We start from the raw sequence: 9,153 nt of genomic DNA on the forward strand, positions 1-9,153 counted from the left end.
TAATGTAGGGGGTCGTGCTGGGAGTAGTGTTTTAGGGTTTAGGCTAGCACAATGGTGTTTGGGTAGTGTAGGGGGGCGTGCTGGGGGTGGTGTTTTAAGGTTTTGGGTAGCACAGTGGTGTTTGGGTAATGTAGGGTGTCGTGCTGGGGGTGGTGTTTTGGGAAGCGTACTGGTGTTTGGGTAGTGTAGGGTGTTGTGCTGGTGGTAGTGTTTTAGGGTTTAGAATAGCGCATTGGTTTTTGGGTAGTGTAGGGGGTTATGCTGGGGGTAGAGTTTTAGAGTTTAGGGTAGCCCACTTGAGTTTGGGTGGTATAGGGTGTCGTGCCGGGGGTAGTTTTTTAGGGTTTATGGTAGTGTAGTGGTGTTTGGGTAGTGTAGGGGGTCGTGCTGGGGGTAGTGTTTTACAGTTTAGGGTAGTGCAGTGGTATTTGTGTAGTGTAGGTGGGTCATGCTGGGATAGTGTTTTAGGGTTTTGGGTAGTGCAGTGGTGTTTGTGTAGTATAGGGGGTCCTGTTTTAGGGTTTAGGGTAGTGCAGTGGTGTTTGGGTAGTGTAGGGGGTAGATTTATTGTTTAGGGTAGTGCAGTGGTGTTTGGGTAGTGTAGGGGGTCGTGCTGGGGTAGTGTTTTAGGGTTAAGGGTAGCGCAGTGGTGTTTGGGTAATGTAGGGGGTCGTTCTGGGGTAGTGTTTTAGGGTTTAGGGTAGCGCAGTGATGTTTGGGTAGTGTAGCGGGGCGTGCTGGGGGTGGTGTTTTAGGGTGTTGGGTAGCGCAGTGGTTTGAGTAGTGTAGGGGGTCTTGCTGGGGGTGGTGTTTTGGGGTTTGGGGTAGCACAGTGGTGTTTGGGTAGTGTAGGGTGTCGTTCTGGTGTAAATTTAGGGTTTAGGGTAGTGCATTGGTGTTGGGTAGTGTAGGGGGTTGTGCTTGGTAGTGTTTTAGGGTTTAGGGTAGCGCAGTGGTGTTTGGGTAGTGTAGGGAGTCATGCTGGGGGTAGATTTAGGGTTTAGGGTAGTGCAGTGGTATTTGGGTAGTGTTTGGGGGTTCGTGCTGTGGTAGTGTTTTAGGGTTTAGGGTAACACAGTGGTTTTTGTGTAGTGTAGGGGGTCGTGCTGAGGGTAGTGTTTTAGGGTTTAGGATAGTGCAGTGGTGTCTGTGTAGTGTAGGGGGTAGTGTTTTAGGGTTTAGGGTAGTGCAGTGGTGTTTGGGTAGTGTAGGGAGTCATGCTAGGGGATGATTTAGGGTTTAGGGTGGTGCAGTTGTGTTTGGGTAGTGTAGGGGGTCTTGCTGGGGTAGTGTTTTAGGGTTTAGGGTAGCGCAGTGGTGTTTGGGTAGTGTAGGGGGTCGTGCTGGGGGTAGTGTTTTAGGGTACCGCAGTGATGTTTGCGTAGTGTAGGGGGTCGTGTTGGGGGTAGTGTTTTAGGGTTTATGGTAACGCAGTAATGTTTGGGTAGTGTAGGGTGTCGTGGTGGGGGAGTGTTTTAGGGTTTAGGGTAGCGCAGTGTTGTTTGGGTAGTGTAGGGGGTCGTGCTGGGGATAATGTTTTAGAGTTCAGGGTACTGCGGTGGTGTTTGGGTTGTGTAGGGGGTAATGCTGGGGGCAGTGTTTTAGGGTATAGGGTAGCCCACTTGTGTTTGGTTAGTATAGGGTGTCGTGCCGGGGGTAGTTTTTTAGGGCTTAGGGTAGTGCAGTGGTGTTTGGGTAGTGTAGGGGGTTGTGCTGGGGGTAGATTTAGGGTAGGTCAGTGGTGTTTGGATAGTGTAGGGGGTCGTGCTGGAGTTCCTGTTTTACAGTTTAGGGTAGTGCAGTGGTATTTGTGTAGTGTTGGGGGTAGTGTTTTAGGGATTAGGGTACCGCATTGATGTTTGGGTAGTGTAGGGTGTCGTGGTGGGGTTGTGTTTTAGGGTTTAGGGTAGCGCAGTGGTGTTTTGGTAGTGTAGGAGGACGTGCTGGGGATAGTGTTTTACAGTTTAGGGTAGTGCAGTGGTATTTGTGTAGTGTAGGGGGTCGTGCTGGGGTAGTGTTTTAGGGTTTTGGGTAGCGCAGTGGTGTTTGGGTAGTGTAGGGTGTCATGGTGGTGGTAGTGTTTTAGGGTTTAGGGTAGTGCATTGGTGTCTGGGTAGTGTAGGGGGTTGTGCTGGGGTAGTGTTTCAGGGTTTAGGGTAGCGCAGTGGTGTTTGGGTAGTGTAGGGTGTCGTGCTGGTGGTATTGTTTGAGGGTTTATGGTAGTGCATTGGTGTTTGGGTAGTGTAGGGGGTTGTGCTGGGGTAGTGTTATAGGGTTTAGGATAGCGCAGTGGTGTTTGGGTAGTGTACGGGGTCGTGCTGGGGGTAGTGTTTTAGGGTTTATGGTAGTGCAGTGCTGTTTGGGCAGTGTAGGGTGTCGTGCTGGGGTAAATTTAGGGTTTAGGGTAGTGCAGTGGTGTTTGGGTAGTGTAGGGGGTCATGCTGGGGTAGTGTTTTAGGGTTTAGGGTAGTGCAGTGGTGTTTGGGTTGTATAGGGGGTCATGCTGGGGTAGTGATTTAGGGTAGCGCAGTGGTGTTTGGGTAGTGTAGGGGGTCGTGCTGGGGGTAGTGTTTTAGGGTTTAGGGTACCGCAGTGATGTCGGCGTAGTGTAGGGCGTCGTGCTGGGGTTAGTGTTTTAGGGTTTATGGTACCACAGTGATGTTTGCGTAGTGTAGGGGGTCTTGCTGGGGTAGTGTTTTAGGGTTTAGGGTACCGCATTGATGTTTGGGTAGTGTAGGGTGGCGTGGTGGGGTTGTGTTTTAGGGTTTAGGGTAGCACAGTGGAGTTTTGGTAGTGTAGGGGGACGTGCTGGGGATAGTGTTTTAAAGTTTAGGGTAGTGCAGTGGTATTTGTGTAGTGTAGGGTGTTGTGCTGGTGGTTGTGTTTTAGGGTAGTTCATTGGTGTTTGGGTAGTGTAGGGGTGTGTGCTGGGGTAGTGTTTTAAGGTTTAGGGTAGCGCAGTGGTGTTTGGGTAGTGTTGGGGGTCGTGCTGGGGTAGTGTTTTAGGGTTTAGGGTAGCACAGTGGTGCTTGGGCAGTGTAGGGGGTCGTGCTGGGGGTAGCTTTAGGGAAGGTCAGTGGTGTTTGGGTAGTGTAGGGGGTCGTGCTGGGGGTAGATTAATTGTTTAGGGTAGTACAGTGGTGTTTGGGTAGTGTAGGGGGTCGTGCTGGGGTAGTGTTTTAGGGTTTAGGGTAGCGCAGCGGTATGTGGGTAATGTAGTGGGTCGTGCTGGGGTAGTGTTTTAGGGTTTAGGGTAGCGCAGTGGTGTTTGGGTAGTGTAGCAGGGCGTGCTGGGGGTGGTGTTTTAGGGTGTTGGGTAGCACAGTGGTTTGGGTAGTGTAGGGGGTCTTGCTGGGGGTGGTGTTTTGGGGTTTGGGGTAGCACAGTGGTGTTTGGGTAGTGTAGGGTGTCGTGCTGGTGTAAATTTGGGGTTTAGGGTAGTGCATTGGTGTTTGGGTAGTGTAGGGGGTTGTGCTTGGTAGTGTTTTAGGGTTTAGGGTAGCGCAGTGGTGTTTGGGTAGTGTAGGGGGTCATGCTGAGGGTAGATTTAGGATTTAGGGTAGTGCAGTGGTATTTGGGTAGTGTTTGGGGGTTCGTGCTGTGGTAGTGTTTTAGGGTTTAGGGTAACACAGTGGTTTTTGTGTAGTGTAGGGGGTCGTGCTGAGGGTAGTGTTTTAGGGTTTAGGATAGTGCAGTGGTGTCTGTGTAGTGTAGGGGGTAGTGTTTTAGGGTTTAGGGTAGTGCAGTGGTGTTTGGGTAGTGTAGGGAGTCATGCTAGGGGATGATTTAGGGTTTAGGGTGGTGCAGTTGTGTTTGGGTAGTGTAGGGGGTCGTGCTGGGGTAGTGTTTTAGGGTTTAGGGTAGCGCAGTGGTGGAGCCCTTCAGCCCGGAGCCCTGGAGCACTGGAGCCCTGCAGGCCCAGAGCCGTGCAGCCCCGGAGCCCTGCAGGCCCGGAGCCCTGCAGCCCTGGAGCCCTGCAGCCCCGGAGCCCTGCAGCCCCGGAGCCCTGCAGCCCTGGAGCCCTGCAGCCCCGGAGCCCTGCAGGCCCAGAGCCCTGCAGCCCTGGAGCCCTGCAGCCCTGGAGCCCTGCAGCCACGGAGCCCTGCAGCCACTGAGCCCTGCGTGGGCAGGCGGGAACCCTAGCGCGAAGACTCGGGGTTGGACAGATGTTGCACCTCTCCCCTCGGCCATCTGGTCGCGCGCAATGCTTTCCAATGGGGCGACCAGATGGCCGGGCCAGCCTGGAAGTCCCGATGAGGGTCCATTCGCCTCGCGGATCCCAGCCAGGGCTCCAGGAGGCCATGCGCGTCCGCGCCTAGGGTCCCCTCCGTCACTCGGAGCGCGAGGGTTACAAGAAAAGTGGGTAGCCTTCCTCTGGATTAGTAGGGGCAGGGTATGCCGGGACACCCCTCCCGGGGATGGCGGTTCTCAGGCGGGGACCAGATGGGCCATGCCCGGACGACACTTCCCCGGGGCGTCCGGTGCTCCCTCCTCCAGCCCGCGGCGAGGCAAAGTGCCCAGGACGGGCTCCATGGGTCCCCCGGGCGTCCACCGAGGCCTGCAGCCCCAAAGCCCTGCAGCCCTGGAGCCCTTCAGCCATGAGCCCTGGAGCCCTGCAGGCCCGGAGCCCTGCAGGCCCGGAGCCCTTCAGCCCCGGAGCCCTGCAGCCCCGGAGCCCTGCAGCCCCAGAGCCCTGCAGGCCCGGAGCCCTGCAGCCCCGGAGCCCTGCAGGCCCGGAGCCCTGCAGCCACCGAGGCCTGCAGCCCCAAAGCCCTGCAGCCCTGGAGCCCTGCAGGCCCGGAGCCCTGAAGCCCTGGAGCCCTGCAGGCCCGAAGCCCTGAAGCCCCGGAGCCCTGCAGGCCCGGATCACTGCAGCCCCGGAGCCCTGCAGGCCCAGAGCCCTGCAGCCCCGGAGCCCTGCAGCCCCGGAGCCCTGCAGCCCCGGAGCCCTGCAGGCCCGGAGCCCTGCAGCCCTGGAGCCCTGCAGCCCCGGAGCCCTGCAGCCACGGGGCCCTGCAGCCACGGAGCCCTGCAGCCACGGAGCCCTGCGTGGGCAGGCGGGAACCCTAGCGCGAAGGCTCGGGGTTGGACAGATGTTGCACCTCTCCCCTCGGCCATCTGGTCGCGCGCAATGCTTTCCAATGGGGCGACCAGATGGCCGGGCCAGCCTGGAAGTCCCGATGAGGGTCCATTCGCCTCGCGGATCCCAGCCAGGGCTCCAGGAGGCCAGGCGCGTCCGCGCCTAGGGTCCCCTCCGTCACTTGGAGCGCGAGGGTTACAAGAAAAGTGGGTAGCCTTCCTCTGGATTAGTAGGGGCAGGGTATGCCGGGACACCCCTCCCGGGGATGGCGGTTCTCAGGCGGGGACCAGATGGGCCAAGCCCGGACGACACTTCCCCGGGGCGTCCGGTGCTCCCTCCTCCAGCCCGCGGCGAGGCAAAGTGCCCAGGACGGGCTACATGGGTCCCCCGGGCGTCCACCGAGGCCTGCAGCCCCAAAGCCCTGCAGCCCTGGAGCCCTTCAGCCCAGAGCCCTGGAGCCCTGCAGGCCCGGAGCCCTGCAGCCCCGGAGCCCTGCAGCCCCGGAGCCCTGCAGGCCCGGAGCCCTGCAGCCCCGGAGCCCTGCAGGCCCGGAGACCTGCAGCCCCGGAGCCCTGCAGCCACCGAGGCCTGCAGCCCTAAAGCCCTGCAGCCCTGGAGCGCTTCAGCCCGGAGCCCTGGAGCCCTGGAGCCCTGCAGGCCCAGAGCCCTGCAGGCCCGGAGCCCTGCAGCCCTGGAGCCCTGCAGGCCCGGAGCCCTGCAGGCCCAGAGCCCTGTAACCCCGGAGCCCTGCAGGCCCGGAGCCGCGCAGGCCCAGAGCCCTGGAGCCCTGGAGCCCTGCAGCCCTGGAGCCCTGCAGCCCTGGAGCCCTGCAGCCCCGGAGCCCTGCAGCCACGGAGCCCTGCAGGCCCGGAGCCCTGCAGCCCCGGAGCCCTGCAGCCACCGAGGCCTGCAGCCCCGGAGCCCTGCAGCCACCGAGGCCTGCAGCCCCAAAGCCCTTCAGCCCGGAGCCCTGGAGCCCCGGAGCCCTGCAGGCCCGGAGCCCTACAGCCCCGGAGCCCTGCAGCCCCGGAGCCCTGCAGGCCCGGAGCCCTGCAGCCCCAGAGCCCTGCAGGCCCAGAGCCCTGCAGCCCCGGGGCCCTGCAGCCCCGGAGCCCTGCAGCCCCGGAGCCCTGCAGGCCCGGAGCCCTGCAGCCCTGGAGCCCTGCAGCCCCGGAGCCCTGCAGCCACGGAGCCCTGCAGCCACGGAGCCCTGCGTGGGCAGGCGGGAACCCTAGCGCGAAGGCTCGGGGTTGGACAGATGTTGCACCTCTCCCCTCGGCCATCTGGTCGCGCGCAATGCTTTCCAATGGGGCGACCAGATGGCCGGGCCAGCCTGGAAGTCCCGATGAGGATCCATTCACCTCGCGGATCCCAGCCAGGGCTCCAGGAGGCCGGGCGCGTCCGCGCCTAGGGTCCCCTCGTCACTCGGAGCGCGAGGGTTACAAGAAAAGTGGGTAGCCTTCCTCCGGATTAGTAGGGGCAGGGTATGCCGGGACACCCCTCCCGGGGATGGCGGTTCTCAGGCGGGGACCAGATGGGCCAAGCCCGGACGACACTTCCCCGGGGCGTCCGGTGCTCCCTCCTCCAGCCCGCGGCGAGGCAAAGTGACCAGGACGGGCTCCATGGGTCCCCCGGGCGTCCACCGAGGCCTGCAGCCCTAAAGCCCTGCAGCCCTGGAGCCCTTCAGCCCGGAGCCCTGGAGCCCTGGAGCCCTGGAGCCCTGCAGCCCCGGAGCCCTGCAGGCCCGGAGCCCTGCAGCCCCGGAGCCCTGCAGCCCCGGAGCCCTGCAGGCCCAGAGCCCTGCAGCCCTGGAGCCCTGCAGCCCCGGAGCCCTGCAGCCACGGAGCCCTGCGTGGGGAGGCGGGAACCCTAGCGCGAAGGCTCGGGGTTGGACAGATCTGAGTCCTTTCAGTCCCGTCCATCTGGTTGCACCTCTCCCCTCGGCCATCTGGTCGCGCGCAATGCTTTCCAATGGGGCGACCAGATGGCCGGGCCGGCCTGGAAGTTCCGATGAGGGTCCATTCGCCTCCCGGATCCCAGCCAGGGCTCCAGGAGGCCGGGCGCGTCCAGGCCTAGGGTCCCCTCCGTCACTCGGAGCGCGTGGGTTACAAGAAAGGGGGGTAGCCTTCCTCCGGATTAGTATGGGCAGGGTATGCCGGAAGACCCCTCCGGGGCTGGCGGTTCTTTGCCGGGGACCAGATGGGCTACGCCCAGGCAACATCCTCCCAGGCTTCACTCCTCCGGCCCGCGGCGTTCCAAAGTGCCCAGGGACGGGCTCCTCGGGTCCCGGGCAGTCCTACCCCTGGGCGGCCGGGCCCGAGAGCTCCGTCGGTCCTCCCCGTGCCCGAGTCCCAGCCGCTGTCCCCCAGCCCCCGGGAAGCAGAGAGCCCACCGAGCCCATGGTTCAGGCGGGAGCCCTACCGCTATGTAGCCTTCCTCCGGATTACTAGGGACAGGGTACTCTGGGACCCCTCTCGGTCCTCAGCCGGCAGCTGGACGGGCCCGGATGCAGCCCCGGTCCTGTCCCGGGGACTGCCGCGTGGCAGGGTGCCCGACTTCCGGGAAACCAAAGTCTTTGGGTTCCGGGGGGAGTATGGTTGCAAAGCTGAAACTTAAAGGAATTGACGGAAGGGCACCACCAGGAGTGGAGCCTGCAGCTTAATTTGACTCAACACGGGAAACCTCACCCGGCCCGGACACGGAAAGGATTGACAGATTGATAGCTCTTTCTCGATTCTGTGGGTGGTGGTGCATGGCCGTTCTTAGTTGGTGGAGCGATTTGTCTGGTTAATTCCGATAACGAACGAGACTCCTCCATGCTAACTAGTTACGCGACCCCCAGCGGTCGGCGTCCAACTTCTTAGAGGGACAAGTGGCGTTCAGCCACACGAGATCGAGCAATAACAGGTCTGTGATGCCCTTAGATGTCCGGGGCTGCACGCGCGCTACACTGAACGGATCAGCGTGTGTCTACCCTTCGCCGACAGGTGCAGGTAACCCGCTGAACCCCGTTCGTGATAGGGATTGGGGATTGCAAATATTTCCCATGAACGAGGAATTCCCAGTAAGTGCGGGTCGCGTTGATTAAGTCCCTGCCCTTTGTACACACCGCCCGTCGCTACTACCGATTGGATGGTTTAGTGAGGTCCTCGGATCGGCCCCGCCGGGGTCGGCAACGGCCCTGGCGGAGCGCCGAGAAGACGATCAAACTTGACTATCTAGAGGAAGTAAAAGTCGTAACAAGGTTTCCGTAGGTGAACCTGCGGAAGGATCATTAACGGTGGAGCGGCCCGAGCGACTGACGGCGCCAGCCCGAAGCCCTCGGCCCGCCTCCTGCGACCACGCACCGTAGGCACAGGGCCCGGCCCGGCCCTGCCCTGGCGCGCCCCGGCCGGCGGAGCGGTCCGCGGCCGCATGGGGCGCCGGACCGGGACATTGGCGGGCCCCTTCCCCCCGGGGAAGGCCCGACCGACGCGCGAGGGCCAGGGGATGGGGGGAGGGCCAGGGGATGGGGGGCGGCCCCCATCCCTTGTCACTCTCCAAGACGGAACCCAAGCTCACCCGGCACGGAACCGAATGGCAGTGCATCCCTTGGCTGGCACCACCCCTCCCTTGAAAAAAGGCCCTGGTGCCGGCTGGGCCCTCCAGGCGTCCCGAGACCCGGCCCGATCTGACCGGGTCTCGGGCGACCAAGGAGCGGCCCTTCTCGTGCGGCAGGGCGGCCTGGAAGAGCAGGGGCCGAGGGCCTGCGAGGGGACCCCGGCTCCTCTCGGTGGGAGGCGTGCGGGATGGGGAGCCGCCTGGCTCTTCCCTTCCGGTGCCTCCGACCCAGGCGAGGGTGGTGGTGGGCAGATCGCCAGCCTCTGCTGGCACGGCTCGGGGCCGATCCGGCGACGGACGGCTGATGTGCAGGTGGAGCAACCCTCCCTCGTTGCCAGGTACCCGGTCCGACCCGGTCCCGTGTGGCCGGGCTGAGGGGTTTGAAGACTCGTGTAGTCCCTCCCGGGTTACCCTGGGAGGGACCGGCGGCTGCGGGGCTGCCTGCTCCCGTCGCTCTGGGAGCCCCCTCCCTC

At 62.1% G+C, this 9,153-nt stretch overlaps 1 pseudogene; it reads left to right on the forward strand.

The window, feature by feature from the left end:
* Positions 1–7,665: 7,665 nt before the first annotated feature.
* On the forward strand, positions 7,666–8,349 carry LOC146870442 (18S ribosomal RNA; annotated as a pseudogene; the record flags this gene model as incomplete).
* Positions 8,350–9,153: the final 804 nt, after the last annotated feature.

Source organism: Triturus cristatus, chromosome 1_1 (genome assembly GCF_964204655.1).
Source record: "Triturus cristatus chromosome 1_1, aTriCri1.1, whole genome shotgun sequence".
Lineage (NCBI taxonomy): Eukaryota > Metazoa > Chordata > Amphibia > Caudata > Salamandridae > Triturus > Triturus cristatus.